A 16,468-nucleotide genomic window follows, 5' to 3' on the forward strand; every position below is an offset into this window, starting at 1 on the left:
TCTCCATTTAATTTGGTAAAGCTCGGCTTCGCCCAGTCTCCATTTAATTTGGTAAAACTCCGCTTCGCCTGGCCCCATCCGATTTGATACCGATACATTAAACCATTTTTTTCTTTTAACAAAATTGGCATGTCATGAACTTATGTTTTGCGTCATTAGAAGTTATGTTTTGCTGTACAAAAAAAAAATACAAATATTACATCCACGGTATACGTGGCTCCGAACAAAATTTTGGCATGTCGTGAATTTTTGATTTGGTCACTCTACAACTCACATTCTAAATTGTAAATTTGGGAAAAATTCAATATACAACCGTGTCCACCAATGGTATCAAGGTCAAAATCAATGTGGTCCGTGAAAATCAACCGTGTCCACCTGAAAACCATCCATTATCATTTTCTTTTTTAATTTTAACTATACTTTTGATTCGGTGTGATGTGCCTTCTCCCCGCCACGATACATTTTAGATTAGGTGTGGCTCGGCTTCGGCTTCGCCTCACCTCGCCCCGTCCAAATGCATTTTTGATTTGGTGTTCCACGGCTATATCCTGCCCCGTCATTATACATTTTTTATTAGGTGTGGCTCGGCTTCGCCTCGCCCTGTTCCGATACATTTTTGATTTGGTGTTGCACGGCTTCGCTCGCCCTGTCGTGATGACAAAGTTAAATGTCATTTGATGACAATACTGGAGAATCTTCTGCTTATTCACATAAACGAAATGCACAAAGTGGTAAGCTAAGAATAGAAAGCTCATGCTTATCAACAGGTTTGCTAAGAGTAAATGCCCTCTGGACTGATTAAATCAATAGTTATCTTTGGAGTGAGAACCAATGCATGGAAGGATATTAAGCTCTTACTGACTTCACATTCCATACATAAGTACTGTTTGGTACTTTAATTCCATTGGCAAAGTACCAAAATACGAAACAATTATTTTTAATGTATCACATCATCAGAATGAATCAAAAGCAAACAGTCGATTCCCACTCACTTCTATATTTTGAATTGAACCTAGGTTTCTAATGAAGCATGACTGAAGGTTATTATTGCAGGATAAAATCATAATAACCCAAGTATTGAATTGTATCACTAACTTTCCTTCTTACCATGTTGGTGATATCATCTACGTTAATGTTCCCTCAGTCATCAACTGTAAGCCCTTTGATGATCATCTGCAAGCAAGCAAAACATGACCAACAACATGTCAAAGTTCTCTCTCACTCACTCTACAACTCACATTCTAAATTGTAAATTTGGGAAAAATTCAATATATAACCGTGTCCACCAATAGTATCAAGGTCAAAATCAATGTGGTCCGTGAACTAACTTGCTTTGGCAGTCGGCACATTCTCTATTTTCTCATGTTAGCCTGCAATCTTTCTAACGTGGGAAAAATGGTTAGCTGGATGGATGCCCATATAATTATTCCCCTGATACGGCGGATCAACCTTGTAAATTTACTTATTATAGCTTTATGAACGGGAAGCATCAACCGGATGATCGATTATAACTATCAAAAATTTAATGAGCTTCAAGGAATGCAACATGCTACGCATTATAATCAGTACTCTATTGGAATGCAGTAATATAATTTTCTATCATTAGTGTTACCTATAAACAGAAATCAAAAATTAATATGAACAATAAGTCGAAGCACCAATACAATCAAACCCTAATCTGTCAGGTGGTAAATACAGTTAGCATACAGTCGTAATATATTAGCATTCAGACCGACGATATGTTTCAATATCTTTTACTTTTAGCAATATAAGATGATTTCTCAAAAAACGAAAACTGGCCATGCAGATTTGATATAAAAAAACAGCCAAATTAGAGTGAGAATCACTTAGATATGGGAGAATGCAAAATGGCAGATAAGGTATTTAAAAATCAGAAGCCTATCACACTCGTATAAATCATTATCCATTTCATATACTAAAATTCCCATCTCTCCTGCATCGGCGATATTTATATCTAACTTAACATACTCCAATTATATACAAAACTCAGAATCGTCAATTCGTCGTTTACCTTGATCTAACCATGGTCCATAACTAATTGCAAAGGAATTCAAAGGACCAAATCATGTCAAAAGACCTCCAAGATTTTGTGAAGAACCGTATTACTGCAAACACAAAAATTTGAAGTTGATTCAAGTTAATTTCCTGAAAACCCCCAAATAAAAACTTTGGAGATGCAGCTCCAGTTGAACATTATAGCTATTTAGAAATGCTTGAGATGTACAACAAAACTTATACATGGGTAACCTAAGGTATACATATCAGCAGCTGGCTAAGAACATATAGAAGTATCAATTATAACTGCATTAACCCATTTATTAAAGGAGATCCTAAGATAGTTGCATTAACCCATTTCTGAAAGGAGATCCTAAGATAATTGCATTAATCCATTTCTTAAAAGAGATCCTAAGATGTTCACCTAATGCTTATGCAAATATAATGCTCATTCTGGAATGAAGACACTGATGAGCTGTGTCTACTCGCTCCATTGTCCATCGTAAATTTATAATTATAGACCATTCATCTGGATAATGTATCAGCTAATGCAGTACTCCTAAGATGCTCAGCTTTTCCTCCTACATTTCTTGCAAACATAAAGCAAGGATACTTAAATTTCAAAAATATAAACACATAAGCAAGAATCCATAAGCAAATAATTTGTTACTGCTTAAGTAGAGAGAACAGAGGGAGACTTACGCAGTTGTTCTCCATAGAAACATTCCAGTATCAAGTTTGCTGGTCAAAGATTGTGTTCTCCATAGAACGCCTGTGACTCCAGAAAAACTTTGCATCAAGCTTCCATAATTATCTGCCATTCTGCATATTGTCTATATGTAACACCAATATCAAGAGGAGATAGAGAGTAATACCGGAATTTCTTGATTTAGTTTTTCTAATTCTTCCAAAAACTTCTCCCCAATATTGGATCTTCAATTGCGATACCCCCATCTGACAAAACCCTACATTCCCTTGCAATTGGCTTTGCAGTGGTTTCATTGTCTCCTATAACCAATCCCAGCAGCCCAACACATTCCAAGACACCACGACTAACACGATTATTGATACCAACAATGCACATGTCTATATTCAAATAACCAAAAAAGAAAGCAATCAATAATGAACTTGATATTTAACATTGTGATTAAAATTAATGCATAGACAGGAGAAAGTTACCCTGTATCTGGATATGACTGATTATCACCCGTAATGAAGAAGAAACGGTTAGCAAAACCCTCTCCTTATCTCAGCACCTAAACAAACGACAATTGTGTTGAAAACGATCACACGAAACATGTTACTGCCATTCACTACCAAGACTTGACTAAAATCAGCAAACCATCGAGCTATTTCGGTGAACCACTTTGTACCCATCATGCCATGTTATCTCCATCTTCCAAGTCTTTCAAAAACATCCACATCTACCATTCAGCTACAAAATTCCCAAACTGGATATCGATATAAGAAACCAAGTATTAATTTGTTATTCAAACCTCAAAATTAATCTGTTCATACTTCATTGAATCTGACTGTATAAAGAAATATGTGCTGGCAGTTCAATCGGTTCTCTATTAGCATAATGCAGATGACCAAACTGCTCTACTTGCAGACCGGATGTGCTGAATAACAAAACCCAAGATCAAAATTATTGAATTTACAATACCCACTTTTCATGTTTTCCCCAGCTGATTGATCAAAACAAAAAACAAAAAAATTACTTTACCTAATTGAAAATTCAACTAAATCACACATCTCTCATCTTTGTTCTTCACGTCTCTTTATCTTCAAACAAAAATCATATCATACACCTGGTTTGCTTTTCTGGCAGTAAGACTTGTGGGTTGTTAATGTAACTCAGACGGTAATATAAAAATTGAAACAAAAACATAAAATCGGGTTGATATCGACTTACCATGATTACAGAACCCGATGAACGAATGCAAACTAAAAGGGAAAGCTGAATTCGTTATTTCAACTAAAACCCTTTCAATCAAAACCCCTAAAATTCAATTTACAGTCAAAACCCTAGAATCAGCTGATTGACCAAAACAAAAAACAAAAAACAAAAAAATTACTTTACCTAATTGAAAATTCAACTAAATCATACACCCCTTCACATCTCTCATCTTTGTTCTTCACGTCTCTTTATCTTCAAACAAAAATCATATCATACACCTGGTTTGTGTTTGGTTCTGTAGATTATCTTCTGAGAAGGAAGATTTAGAACTCATCGAAGCGTTGCATCATAACGATCGAACCATAATAAACTATGAAGATTCAAAAATCTAAACAAAAATTGCAGAAATCGGTTTTCTTCTGCTCGAAATCACTCGAGCGAGGCTAAAGAGAGAAAGAGAATTAGGTTTCCGCAGAAATAAGATTTTTTTCCCTTTTTGTTGTTCACGGAATATTCGATAGAAATTCGAAAATTGTGGAAAGTTTTTTTTTCTTTGTCCACGGAATATTTGGGAAAAATCACTGATCTATAGCGGAGTGGTCTTTTTGGCCATCCTACGTCAATTGTTCTTGACACAGATCTGGCCGTCCAATTTTTAAACTAGGGAGTTCAAAACACCGAAACATTGAAATTTTTACCTTTTAACTGATTTTCTTAAACGTGTCTAATCCTGAATAAAACCTGTGTGCGTGTTTTACTAATATGTCTTACTAATCCCCCATGTTGTATTTTTAACTTCCTTAAAATTTGGAAATCGCTTTCCTTCACAACAAATTTCATTTCTTCATTAGGATTTCACCCACTTTTTCATCCCTGTTTCTGGAACATCACTTTCTTTTGTTTTCATCAGTAAGTAGTTTTACTTATGTTTGAAGTTTGTTTAATTTTTCTTCAAACTTTGGTTCTTCTTCTCTTTGTGAACAATAATTAACTTTCACCACCAGTGATCCGAGAGAAATCAGAGACCTGTGAAGAACAAGGTTTGATTGGTTACTCTTTTAGTATCTTTCTCTCACGTCGTTGTTGATCTGATTTTTTTTTTTTTTAACAATTGTTGTTGATTCGATGGTTTTTCGTATATTTGAACTTCTATATTTTTAGGTTTTACTGTGTGTAACAAAACTATCATTTGTTGTTGCTTGAACTTGAATTTAGATTTTGATTAACCATTTTTAATTTTTTTTGGTGTTTGCAGACGAGAATATGGATTTAGGTGCTGTAAAATATGTTCATAACTAAATCTACCAAAGACGGCAACGAACACATATGGTGTTAAAGAATGTGCCTGCCAGCCAGCGCAAATGATGTACGACAGTCAAGTAGATACACAGTTACATCTACAAAGGCCATGACACAAAGTAGACTACAGTGGAAATAACGTGATTTACTTGGAAGCCTCAGTTGCTCTATGGTTTTCTGTTCCTAATGGAAACGATTATCTTTTTTTTTTAATCTATATCCGGTGTCAAATTTGTTATCTATTTTTTTTATATCAATTACGGTGTCTAATCTGTTGAAACCATTGACTGTCAAATTTGTTATATGTTTCTTCTTATATCAGTTCGGTGTCTAATTTGTTGAAACCACTGACTGTCATTTTCTAATGTTCGACATATAATGCTACCAAAAATGGAAAATTTTAATTTGCTTAAAAACTTCGACTTTAAGTTTCGTTAACAACATTTATGTTTATTGCCCATACACCCGTGAATTTGGACCATTCCCATTGCAGAGGTTCGACTTTAAGTTTGGTTAATTCTTCTGCAACATCCTCAGTAATCTTTTTGATTGTTGGTCATTGACCAGAAATCAATTAACTATGACACAATTGCCTTTTTTGTGGAGAGAAAGAGTGGTCGAGATGAGTTTTGGGGAAGACAATTAGTGGTCAGGACGGATTTTGAGTACATCTACCGTTGTTTGTATCTTTGAAAAAAATCTTGATCGTTCCGTTTGGTCGAGTACAAATTCCAAAAAGTTGGAAACTACGAGCGATTGAAATTTCTCATATGTGTCACTAATTCCGCTTTTTTCTCCCTATTTTCCCTAGGTGTCTTTCATACAAGTTGAGTTTAAAACTACCCAAACTGACCTATATATTCCCTCGACAAAGTAGATGAGTATCACGGTCTTCAAACAAACTCTTTCAGAAATCTCCAGATCTCTTTGATGGCTCTTCCCCTACAATAACGATATGTTTTTTTAAGGTAATGTTTCTTCGTCTCTCCTTACGGTTATACTGTGTTATTGTAGATAGTTTAGGATTTGGATTCAGTAAAATGAAAGAAAAAAGAGTTCCGGTTGTGGTCTTCCAGATATGTCGATGGATTTATGGGTTTTTCTAGGAAAAAATTATACGTATAAAAACCCTACCATAACTCCCCCTTTTTATTTCCCTTTCCGTTCAATCTTATTCTATTTTGTGGTGATTTAGCAGAGAAGAATCAACAAGTAACTACGTAAGGACATGGCTACTCGAGTTGGATGAAGTGTTTAATACTCCGTAAAGTAACTCTCATTCTTTACTTCATTTCTTTCTCAGACTCAATGCTTTACTTGCTTGCCGTAAGACAAATAAACAAATTAGGAAGACTAGGAAAACAAAAACAATGGTTGGCGACTACACCCTTTATAATTGGCTGATTTATAAGTGAGAACACGTAACAAGTTGTTTCTCTTTTCATATTGTTCACTTTTTGAAAAATCTACAGACACTAGCGATGATGATAGAAGCGGCAATGATACAAACTTCGGATCTCTAATGCCGATATCAGGTGCGGATTAGGTTGGGAGGTTTCCCAAGCCCTGTCAGACATCTGGGTTGTAATGTGTTTTTAGAAAGAAGGGTAATGTATCAATCTGACTTTTTCTTTGTTCCCCAGTTTGACATCGTTTATCTCCCAGGATTTTGGTTTATATGGTTAGTTGTTATAATTGGTTTTTTCGTGATTTTCCAGGATTTTGGTTATTGAATACCTACTGAATCGAAGATTGTGGGGGTACTCTTGCATAACCACGGTGTACAGAACGCATTCTGAATTACCCATGATCCTAACAGGCATAGAGTTTTAGTTTACTATCGTGTTGTCGAAGGAACTTATGCAGGCTCACAGAATTTGGAATGAAGTTGTACTCCTGAAGATAATCCTAAGCAGTTGATGTCAGTTTCGGATCCTAAATATATGTATAGTAATATACTGCTAACAACTATGTTATTCTTGAAGAAAGTTCATTTGTTTAAATCAGTTAACTAGAGAGTAGACTTAGTTGTATGTGGTGAGAAAAATGTTGTAAATATTTGGTATCATTTTCCGTCTGGATAATTTCGTTAGAATGAGAAGCGTGAAACCGTGAAAGTGGGGATTGCATGTTCACAACGTTAGAACACCTGTAGCAAGCCTTCGAGGCAAGTTTTTATTTTTTCTGTCTCCAAATGAAGCTTTTTTTTTCTTTAGTTTAAGTTTTTCAGTTTAATGATGACATTATCGTATACATATATATATATGTTTCTATCATCTGAATATCTGTTTCTATCATCTGAATTGTAGCAAGTCGATTTACTAAGTGCCAAAATGTTTGATTTGTCGCTGCATCTTTAGAACCAAGGTTAGAGGACTGAGAGTATGAATTGAAGAAAATTCTATCGTTGATTTAGATTTTCATTTCTTCGTTATAAACTCGCAACAAGTTATGTTTTAAATTAAACATTCATTTTGTGGTATCCTCAAGTTGTACATCAGAATTTGAACAAGGGAAACCCGCATTCGTACTTCTTACTCTCACATAATGCAACATCCACCTTTGTGTGTTTGTTGTTAGTTTTCTATTTTGTTTTTTACCCCTTTTCAGCTCTGCAGCTTTGCAATGGATATACAAAATGAGTGGGCACTACATTAAATATCTTTTTTTCGACGAAATTGGAGGTTCTGTATGTTGTACTATGAATTAGTAACTTGGTTGATGATAGATAATACTTTCAAAGAAGCATTAACATTGCTTAAAAGTTTTAATTGATCTTTTTGTGATTCACGAAAGCCTTCTCCGTTCCATAGTGATGGTTGCTAAATCTTTTTCATTGCCTTTAATTTTTATTTTGGCAACAACCATCCAAAATGTTACTACTACTTGGAAATTAGATTGTTGAACAAATTAAGTAATGCCATAGTATTTGAATCCGTTGGTGATTGACTTATTTGGTTTATTGCGCACTTTTTAAATTATGTCCATATATGTATCCCATAGACTGTTAATAAACTTCAAAGCAGCAAGCTAAAACAATGCTTTCAGTGTGTAGAAAAAAGAAAAAATAAATAAACTGAAACAAATATGCAGGCCGAACTCGAAAAGTTAACACTTATCATGAAATTCGTATTGATCATGCTAGAGTCTAAGTGGCACAAAAGATGCGATGAATGCTATTGACAGTATTCCAAACAAAATAAAGCATTAATATATTTTGGGTGTTTAAGTGCTGACTATCACACTGGAAAAAAACTTTTACCAGGCATCCCATATACCGAAGCTTAGGAACTTCCTGAAATGGTTGAATTGAGAATAAGTGAAGCACTAAGCATACAAGTATCGAAGGAATTGACCTTTATTGTTACCAAACGTTTACACTTTCTTGGTTTTGTAAAGTACCCAGCGTGACTTATTATGTGTCCTTTGGCACTATCGCATGCCACATGAGTATTTATAATTTTCTGTTGCCAATCCAATACCTTCAATACAACCGTACATTACATTTCATTTCTCAAATGGTTTTATGCATGAGTATGCATGCAATAAGAGGTTGAGCCCATGCCAAAACTCTACATCAGTATATGTCGCTATGAACTTATCAAGCCAAAAGCGCGGCCAAATCTTAACGTTCGCCGCGCCGAAGGCGCACGAGAGGTTGATCCCAGGTCGAAGGCCTGGGTGATACCCTAGTTTGAAGCTAAAACAGAAAATTTCTCCGAATGCTGGTGAGGAGAGAGATTTTTTAGAGCAATTTTGTGAGGTGGGTGGTGCTCACTTTTAATGTAGAGGAGAGTTTCCGTCACCGCGTGACGTGGGGCCTCATATGACTTAGGATTTTAAAGGAGTTAGATTTTTATTTTTGGGATAATGCCCCGTAATACTCTGTGTTCAATGAATCAGCTTCACGTATAAGTATTCAGTCTTGCATGCTTACACCAAAGCATGCATATGTTTTCATTATGAAGGCCTTACGGAATGGAAGTCTATTTTCTTTTCTCTCTATTTCTTTATTCTCCCATGACCATAAGAGGTTTGTCATGCATTAATGAAATTAAAAAAACTCAACAAGATTAGCATTACAGTGAACGCAATGACGTAACGCAACATATCCCATTTTATTGCACGAATGAAGATTACATCAAACAGTCCATCGCATGGACTAACTCTATAAACAATTTATACATCCTAGGATCAGGCCAAAATTGTCTGCAACTGTCCGCACAACCTATGAACATCCACATGTCCATAGGTAGTTTCCCTAACCGCCAACATGCTTTTCAACTATCGCCTTTTGTGTTATCAAGCAAATTTATGTCATATTTGAGCTTGGTGGTTAGGATTTGCCAAACTCGGTTATAAAGCCACTTTATAACCATCTCAAGCCAACTCCTTAATCTCGCATGCTTGTGATGCTCATAACCAACTTATAACCGCTCCAATAGGCCATTGCGTCATTATGCCCCATCATTGCGTTGTTTTTGAATAGGCCATGCTTCATACACTCTTGGATGCTACCAACTATCATGAATACATGCAAAAGTTCCTTCCAATAGTTTAGATGACTTTGGCTTACAAGACATAAGCTTTACTTGCATCACATTACCGAGCAACTCACTATAATAACGCCTTTGGCATGCGAGGATAGCCCTTCTTTAACAGACATTCCACGGCTTCTTCCTTTTCAAGTAACTGTTGCACTTGCATTGGCCAAGCCTTGGGCCAATACATAAGTCATCCCATGACTTATATTGCATCATTAATCCATTCATTGAGATGGGATAACTCTAAATAAAAGATATACAACACTATCGCATAATGTTACACATGTCAAGTAGATTTTCTTGTCTCAGCCGTCATGGCACTACATCGTCGGATATTGTATCTTCATCGGTTAGGCCACTGACCGCAGTGAAGCGCCATCGTTGCGCTTCACTGACTAGGACGCTAACAAGCCTCCCCACCCATTCTGTTTAACGTCCGCATTGAACGTAACCAAGTATACTCGATATACTTTTTCTTTGGCATTGTATGCTACCGAGCACTGAGCTTATGCGCCTTGTCATGATCCTACTGACTTGTGTTTTTGTTACCGCGTTATCCTACGCTCCAACTCCAAATCCAATTGTATATCAACACCCAAATGCACACCGAAATTCCTCTAACCAATTCCCTGAACTAGACTTGCACTTCGCGTGAATCACTTGTGCCTAAGTGTACACAAAAAATAATTCATCTCAACTGATCACACAGATTATTGTCGTAGTCTTTTGTCTTCACCTTTCGGCTTTAGTTGCACCATGCAACATAGCAGGATTTATGCAAAACTTGGCCTTATTCTTCAATCATGTTGTGCCCGTGCCAAAACATGTCATGCCTTAAGGTATGCAAACTATGATTTCATACCACTCTGGTATACGCCACAACCTATATCTTTTGTTGCACTCAGCAACACAACAAGACTTAAACTAGATTTGACCTCCAAATCAAATTTCAAACTTTGCCCTCTTATACTTACTTCATTTGTATGCCAAAGAACCAATGCAACACCACAATTAAAATGCATGAGTTTGGAATAGTTATGACTTAGGATTACCCGGGACATCCCACCGTCACTTGGACATGGTATTGATAGACACATTTTTTTTGTCTAAGTTGTCCTCAATTTTCTCTATGTTGGTACTCGATTTTGTATGGTGTTTTGTGTATTTGTAGGTATTTTTGGGAAATAAACATTTTTGGAAAATTCGGCTTGAAAAACTGCTAAAGGCACCCTGAAGGACATTTGCTATACAGAACCCAAATTTGGCTAAGGCGCACCCAAGGTTATGCGTAGCCCAAATTCATCATCAACACCCACGGCTATGTATATCCCAAATTCATCCTTGACACCCATCTTATTCTTTTGAATTTCATTTTGGCGGGAAAATGAAGAACAAAACTGTGTGATTTTCGATCGAAGTTTGAAGGAGTTCTGGGTAGACTAAAGGGCTGAAATTTGTTGGGTAGTTGTGATATGTCCCAACAAAACTATCATGAGTGATTTGATCGATTAAAATTGGCTGGATTCTCGCGTAGAAGTAAATAGAGCAACACTTTCTCGGGAAGAATATCTCACGGGTTTTGGAGAGTTTGAACATGTTCTGATGACTCAATCAACATTCTGGAACGTGTATTGACCTGTTCAGAGTGTGCTGGCAGAGAATCAACGCGTGAGGAGGTAAAATAGGGAAGAAAATATTCCCGAGAATATTTTTTTCACTGGCGAGTTATGAAGAGATTTCCGGAGTTAATGTAGAGATTGGATGACCCTGTTGAGTATAAAATAGGTGCTCGGGCACCAGAGAGGAGGTATGAAGAGTTTGGGAGAGTTTTGAACACCACAAAGGCGAGAAATTGGAGTTGCAGAGAGTCACCATTTCTGTTGCTGTCCAAGAACACGAAGAACAAAATACCCACAAAGACAGTCGTTTTGCTACAGTAACAACGACAGTTAGGTTTTATCGTTCCCTGTAACAGTTCGGTTTGTAACAAATATAATTGTTACAAACCCGGTTTTAATTATTTTCACCCATTTTCATCATTCGTAAACCCTTTGAGCAATAAAAATGATTTTTGAGCGTGTTTCCAACATGATGATGAGTTAATTCTCCCATAAGCTATTTACGCATAAATAATTGGTAACTATTTTATTTTCTCTAATTTATAATTTATAATTCACTCAATCACTGCTTATGCAGAGTTTTAAATTGTTTGCGTAATTTTCTTAATTAGTTGTGATTCAATCTGATAGGTTATACTTTGTTTAGTCAATTGATAGTCTATGCTTAGGGAATACAATTAATATTTGAGAATTTGCCTGATTATTTGTGAGTTAAGAAATAAGGGACTTAAAAGATAATTAGAGTTTGTGGTTATTTACCACATTCATTCATGTGTAATAGTGGAATCAATGTCTTGGTTATTTTTAATATCTTGAAATCAATTTTGCAATAAGTTTTCTTTATTTTTTAAGTTTTATAAGTCTAAAATATATTGCTTTCACAAGTCTCAACGAACCTATTACTACAACAACTTGAAATCACATCAGGTATCCTCTTCACGCGCCTTTGAACCAATGGGTCTCACTGTTCTTTCAAACTGCTACGCTTTAATGTAACGGAAAAACATCAAGTTCTTCCAAGTTATGATTCAATTTTAACTTGTTTTACTTGATGGGCATACTTCTTCATTCTTGTTGCGTTACTCCATGTCACCGCCGCCAATATGTTGTCGCATTACAACGTAACTGTCAGCAGCAAACTCGTCTATTTGCTTCTTTCAATTTCAGCGTTTCCTATTGCATATTTCGACTTAATATGCTATGTGGTATCTTACAACGTGAATTAGATTTATTTTGAACGAAAGAGACAAGAACTTTCATCTCAAACACCCTCATTCACTACAACCTTGCATAAAGAGACTTTATTTTAACACCAAGGTCCTCACGCCTTAAACCGAAAGTATATTTCAACTTAGAAAATACCTGCACCAACTGATTGCACACTTCTAAGACCCAACAAGCCTTGCAATAGTGACTTCACCTTTGAATTTAAGCAACAAACAAGGAATGAGACAAAACCTACTGTCTCCAATGTTTCAATTCACTTTGCCACATGCATTTTTCTAACTATCAACATTCTTACGCAACTCCCATAAGGAAGCATAATATAATTGACACTTAGTCGAATACTCCTTCAAATTGAGGCTTCATGTTGCTTAGCTTTCATGAAGATTTCTTCAAGAATGACCTCATACCACTCTTATGCATCATCTCTACTTTGTCCTTCCCTTTTCCTTGCATCCACAATTCAGCCTAACTTGCATCTTTAGGCGCATCATGCATCCTGGCCATGCCCAAATTTTATTTGGCGCATGCTGTTGTTGCATATTTGCCATGCTAGTTAGAACCCGGATTTTGACACAAACTTGTGCACCTTTGCACAATGGATCGGACTAACTTGGTAATTATGAGCATCCATTACACCAAATTCTGGGATTAGTAACTAAAATTCGTAACGTCTTATGAGCCATTACAAATGTTTCAATAATTCATAACATAGATCAACCGTTACGAAATTTTTATAGCATGTGAATCACACACTTGGTCACACTTAGGTCGTAACAAATGAAGTTTTTAGGTGTGCCATTCACATGCTTGCTATTGTTTTTCCACCCAAGAATCCTTGAACTAGAGGATATTTCCTCCCCTTCCCTAACCTAGATAATCTTTTCTCCCTCTTCTCTCGACTTTTCATTTTCACTTTCATTTATCTTTCTTTTCTCCTCCTGCGCCTCTTTTCTTCCCTCTCAAATGCAGACTAATCATCTGATCTTTGGAGAACTGATTTTCAATCATCTGCTCATCGAGTTTAAGGTTTCGATCTGTGTAAGTCATTATCAGTTTTTTCGATTTTAGGGTTTCATCATTTGTTAAATCAGATTTTAGGGTTTCATTTAAATTAGGGTTTTGTTCTTGATTTGGTTGCGATTTGTAGGTGTTGTTGAATGATGTATTTGGTTTTTTCAGGAGAAATGGAAGGTAAATTCTCCTTCAATCCCTCTTTTTGTATCATTAATTTCTGTTATTTTTTTATTTTTTGGTGATTTTTTGAGGCTGAAATCAATTGTTTCGATTTTGATTTACAGTTTGTTGCTGAGGAGTATTCTTTGCTAGAGAGCTTGCTAAAGATGGTTACTCTGGTGTTGAAGTTAGGGTTACTCCTATCATCCTGTGAGAAATGAAATCAGCATTAGATGTAACTCAAGGTTCTGATTTAGTTTTGTGATATATTTGAATCTGAAAGTAGAGTTTTGAATCATACCTTGTAACTGAATATGGGTTTTGTTTTTTGTTTTGATTGGAGGAGTAAGTAGGTGATTGAAGATTACATTGATTGAAAATGGTGGAGAAGCATTAATCTTCTGTCAACATTCTGTTGGTTTCAATGTAATTTAGCTAATGTCATCTACAGTTTATTCGTCGAATGTGAATCATATGGGCTGTGTTAAATTAAAGATATACTAATTGTGGTTCAACAATGGGAATCTTTTGTTCAACAATGGGTTGATTGTCTTCGTCATGAACCCATTGCTAATCTTCTTCAAATCCCATCTGGAGTCGGTCAGCTTAGGGAAATTGTTCCTTTCTAGTTGGGTTTTTCTCATAATGGTTAAATTTAGTTCCTTACGTTTCTATCTGTAGTGGCATGATTTATTGATATGTTGTATCATTACTAGGACTATTGGCCTTGTTCGTTAAAGGAATTTGTCTAGACATTCAGATCTCTTGTTTTTCCTAGAGAACCAACAGATTTACAAAGGGTATGTCCAAATTCTTGTATTGCAATTGGCTTATATAATCTAATTTGAGTGTGTTGATCATTGTGTATGCTATAAATTTACTTGGTTAAGTTCTTGCAGGTGTTACATGACTTGGATGTTATTGCAGTTAATAATATTCTTGGCCAAGGCATGAATTTGAAGAAAAAACATGAAGTAGGTCTTTCTTTTAATCATTCAACAAATTGCACATTCAGTTTTTAATATTATGCTAGGATTTAGGTCATCACCGATTCCACGCCAGTAGTGCCAAGTGTTCTGAGTTGGCTATTGTCCCCATGTTTCTTCTCTTACAAGTAAAAAATGGTGATATAGGGGACCTTCTTGAATTCAATTGCAAGAAGTGCTAGAGCTAATACAGTAATTGACGTTGGTTCTAGCCAGGTACAATTTTTCTTTCCGAAACTTCCCTTTTCACTTTCTCTTTATTGTTGTTGACTTGCTAAGCATGAGAGCATTAATTTTGTTTAAAAAACTTCATTTTGTTAACATAAGACTGACCTTTTTTTGACAATGCCAGATATTTGTTGGTGATTTGGACTCTAATGTCACTGACGAAAACTCGAGACAAGTTTTTAGCCAATTTGGAGAGTTATCTCATGTGAAGATACTTGTCGTAAAACGCCGTGGGTTTGTTCAGTTCGATAATAAGTAAACATATTTAGTCTTACCTAGTTCATCTGCAACCTCTGACTGGAAGCTTCGTGGTCCTTCTAATTTCGTTGTTTCAATTGCATATGCTGGCTTCGGGACTTGTGCAGAGGAGGCTTTGCCTTCTAATTTCGTTGTTTCAATTGCATATGCTGGCTTCGGGACTTGTGCAGAGGAGGCTTTGCTGATGTTAAAATTTCCAACTTTCATGGGGACGCAGTCCTTCAAAGAAACAGGTAGCTTTATGTTCATACTGCTTAAATATTGCTTTATTTAAGTGTTGTGTCCATGGCTAAGAAACTATTCTGCCTAAAGTTATACTCTATGAGCTTGATGTTATTCGCAAGGTAATGTGGTGTCAAGTTGCTACTTTTCTTAGGGACAAAAGGTCTGTAGCTAGTAACAACCTTTATTAAGGTGGACAATCTTATGTACTGTGTGAAAATAGTTGAGCAGTTGTAGGCTTGAATAATAGACAGTCCTTATGTTGATAGTAATTTGTGAATGTTCTTTAACTTATACTCCCTGGGGTTGAACAAGTTATATGGCCTCTTGAGATTAAGCAGCTAACTGGTCACTCTTTGCTCGCACAGGCTTGTCCAACTCCTGGTGACTGATAGTTTGATCTGTATTTCGGTACTCAATACTCCATTTAACTAACTATACTCTGGTTGCTTCATGTGTAGACATTCAACACTGAGCCAATTCTCCCTCCCTATACCGCTAGTCCAGATCATGTTGAACGAGCATTAAAGATTAAATACTCTGGTCTATGACAAAAATCAAGGGTAAGGAACTTGACTTTTTTTTTTTTGAAAGTGGAAGGTTATATTAAAAGAAAAAGAGTATGTACAGATTATATACAATGGTCAAAAGACCAACAAACTGAAATCAAAACAGCTAACTATACATTCATAATTTCCTCCCACTGATTAATGATTTGATTCATAGAGCAATACTTGAAAACGTCCGTAGAAGAGCTCCACAAAACAATATTGAGCTTAATCGCATGTTCCAACTCATCCTTCGACTTTGGTCTTCCACCATGCACTCTACTGTTTTTTTTTCATTCCACAACTCCCAACAGATAGCGAAAGGAATTAAATACCACACCATTTTCCTCCTTTTAGAACATCATACAATCCTCCAACTCTGCATGAAGCTTTTGAAGTCACAAGGCGTCACCCACCCCACACGCAGAGAAGAAACAAAAAAAATCCC

The 16,468-nt window shown here is 36.1% G+C and overlaps 2 long non-coding RNA genes across 28 annotated transcripts; one reads left to right on the top strand and one right to left on the bottom strand.

The window, feature by feature from the left end:
- Positions 1 to 130: 130 nt before the first annotated feature.
- Positions 131 to 4,459, bottom strand: LOC113287500. 20 transcript variants are annotated; one of them, XR_003330109.1, is made up of 9 exons: positions 4,100 to 4,459; positions 3,932 to 4,018; positions 3,743 to 3,840; positions 3,196 to 3,467; positions 2,892 to 3,102; positions 2,719 to 2,788; positions 2,033 to 2,126; positions 1,108 to 1,173; positions 131 to 646 (listed from the first exon to the last, which is right to left on the bottom strand). It is a non-coding gene; the product is annotated as an uncharacterized LOC113287500 (long non-coding RNA). The 20 variants fall into 20 exon arrangements; XR_003330098.1 differs by having other exon boundaries at positions 3,196 to 3,638; XR_003330095.1 differs by having other exon boundaries at positions 3,196 to 3,840.
- A 9,064-nt stretch (positions 4,460 to 13,523) lies between these two features.
- Positions 13,524 to 16,175, top strand: LOC113287501. Of its 8 annotated transcripts, XR_003330119.1 has the most exons (9): positions 13,524 to 13,643; positions 13,753 to 13,796; positions 13,904 to 14,023; positions 14,132 to 14,204; positions 14,495 to 14,578; positions 14,678 to 14,752; positions 14,912 to 14,980; positions 15,117 to 15,483; positions 15,934 to 16,175. It is a non-coding gene; the product is annotated as an uncharacterized LOC113287501 (long non-coding RNA). The 8 variants fall into 8 exon arrangements; XR_003330118.1 differs by having other exon boundaries at positions 13,904 to 14,578; positions 15,117 to 15,247; positions 15,358 to 15,483; XR_003330114.1 differs by having other exon boundaries at positions 13,904 to 14,406.
- The last annotated feature ends 293 nt before the right edge of the window (positions 16,176 to 16,468 follow it).

This window comes from Papaver somniferum, chromosome 6 (genome assembly GCF_003573695.1).
Source record: "Papaver somniferum cultivar HN1 chromosome 6, ASM357369v1, whole genome shotgun sequence".
NCBI classification, from domain to species: Eukaryota; Viridiplantae; Streptophyta; class Magnoliopsida; order Ranunculales; family Papaveraceae; genus Papaver; species Papaver somniferum.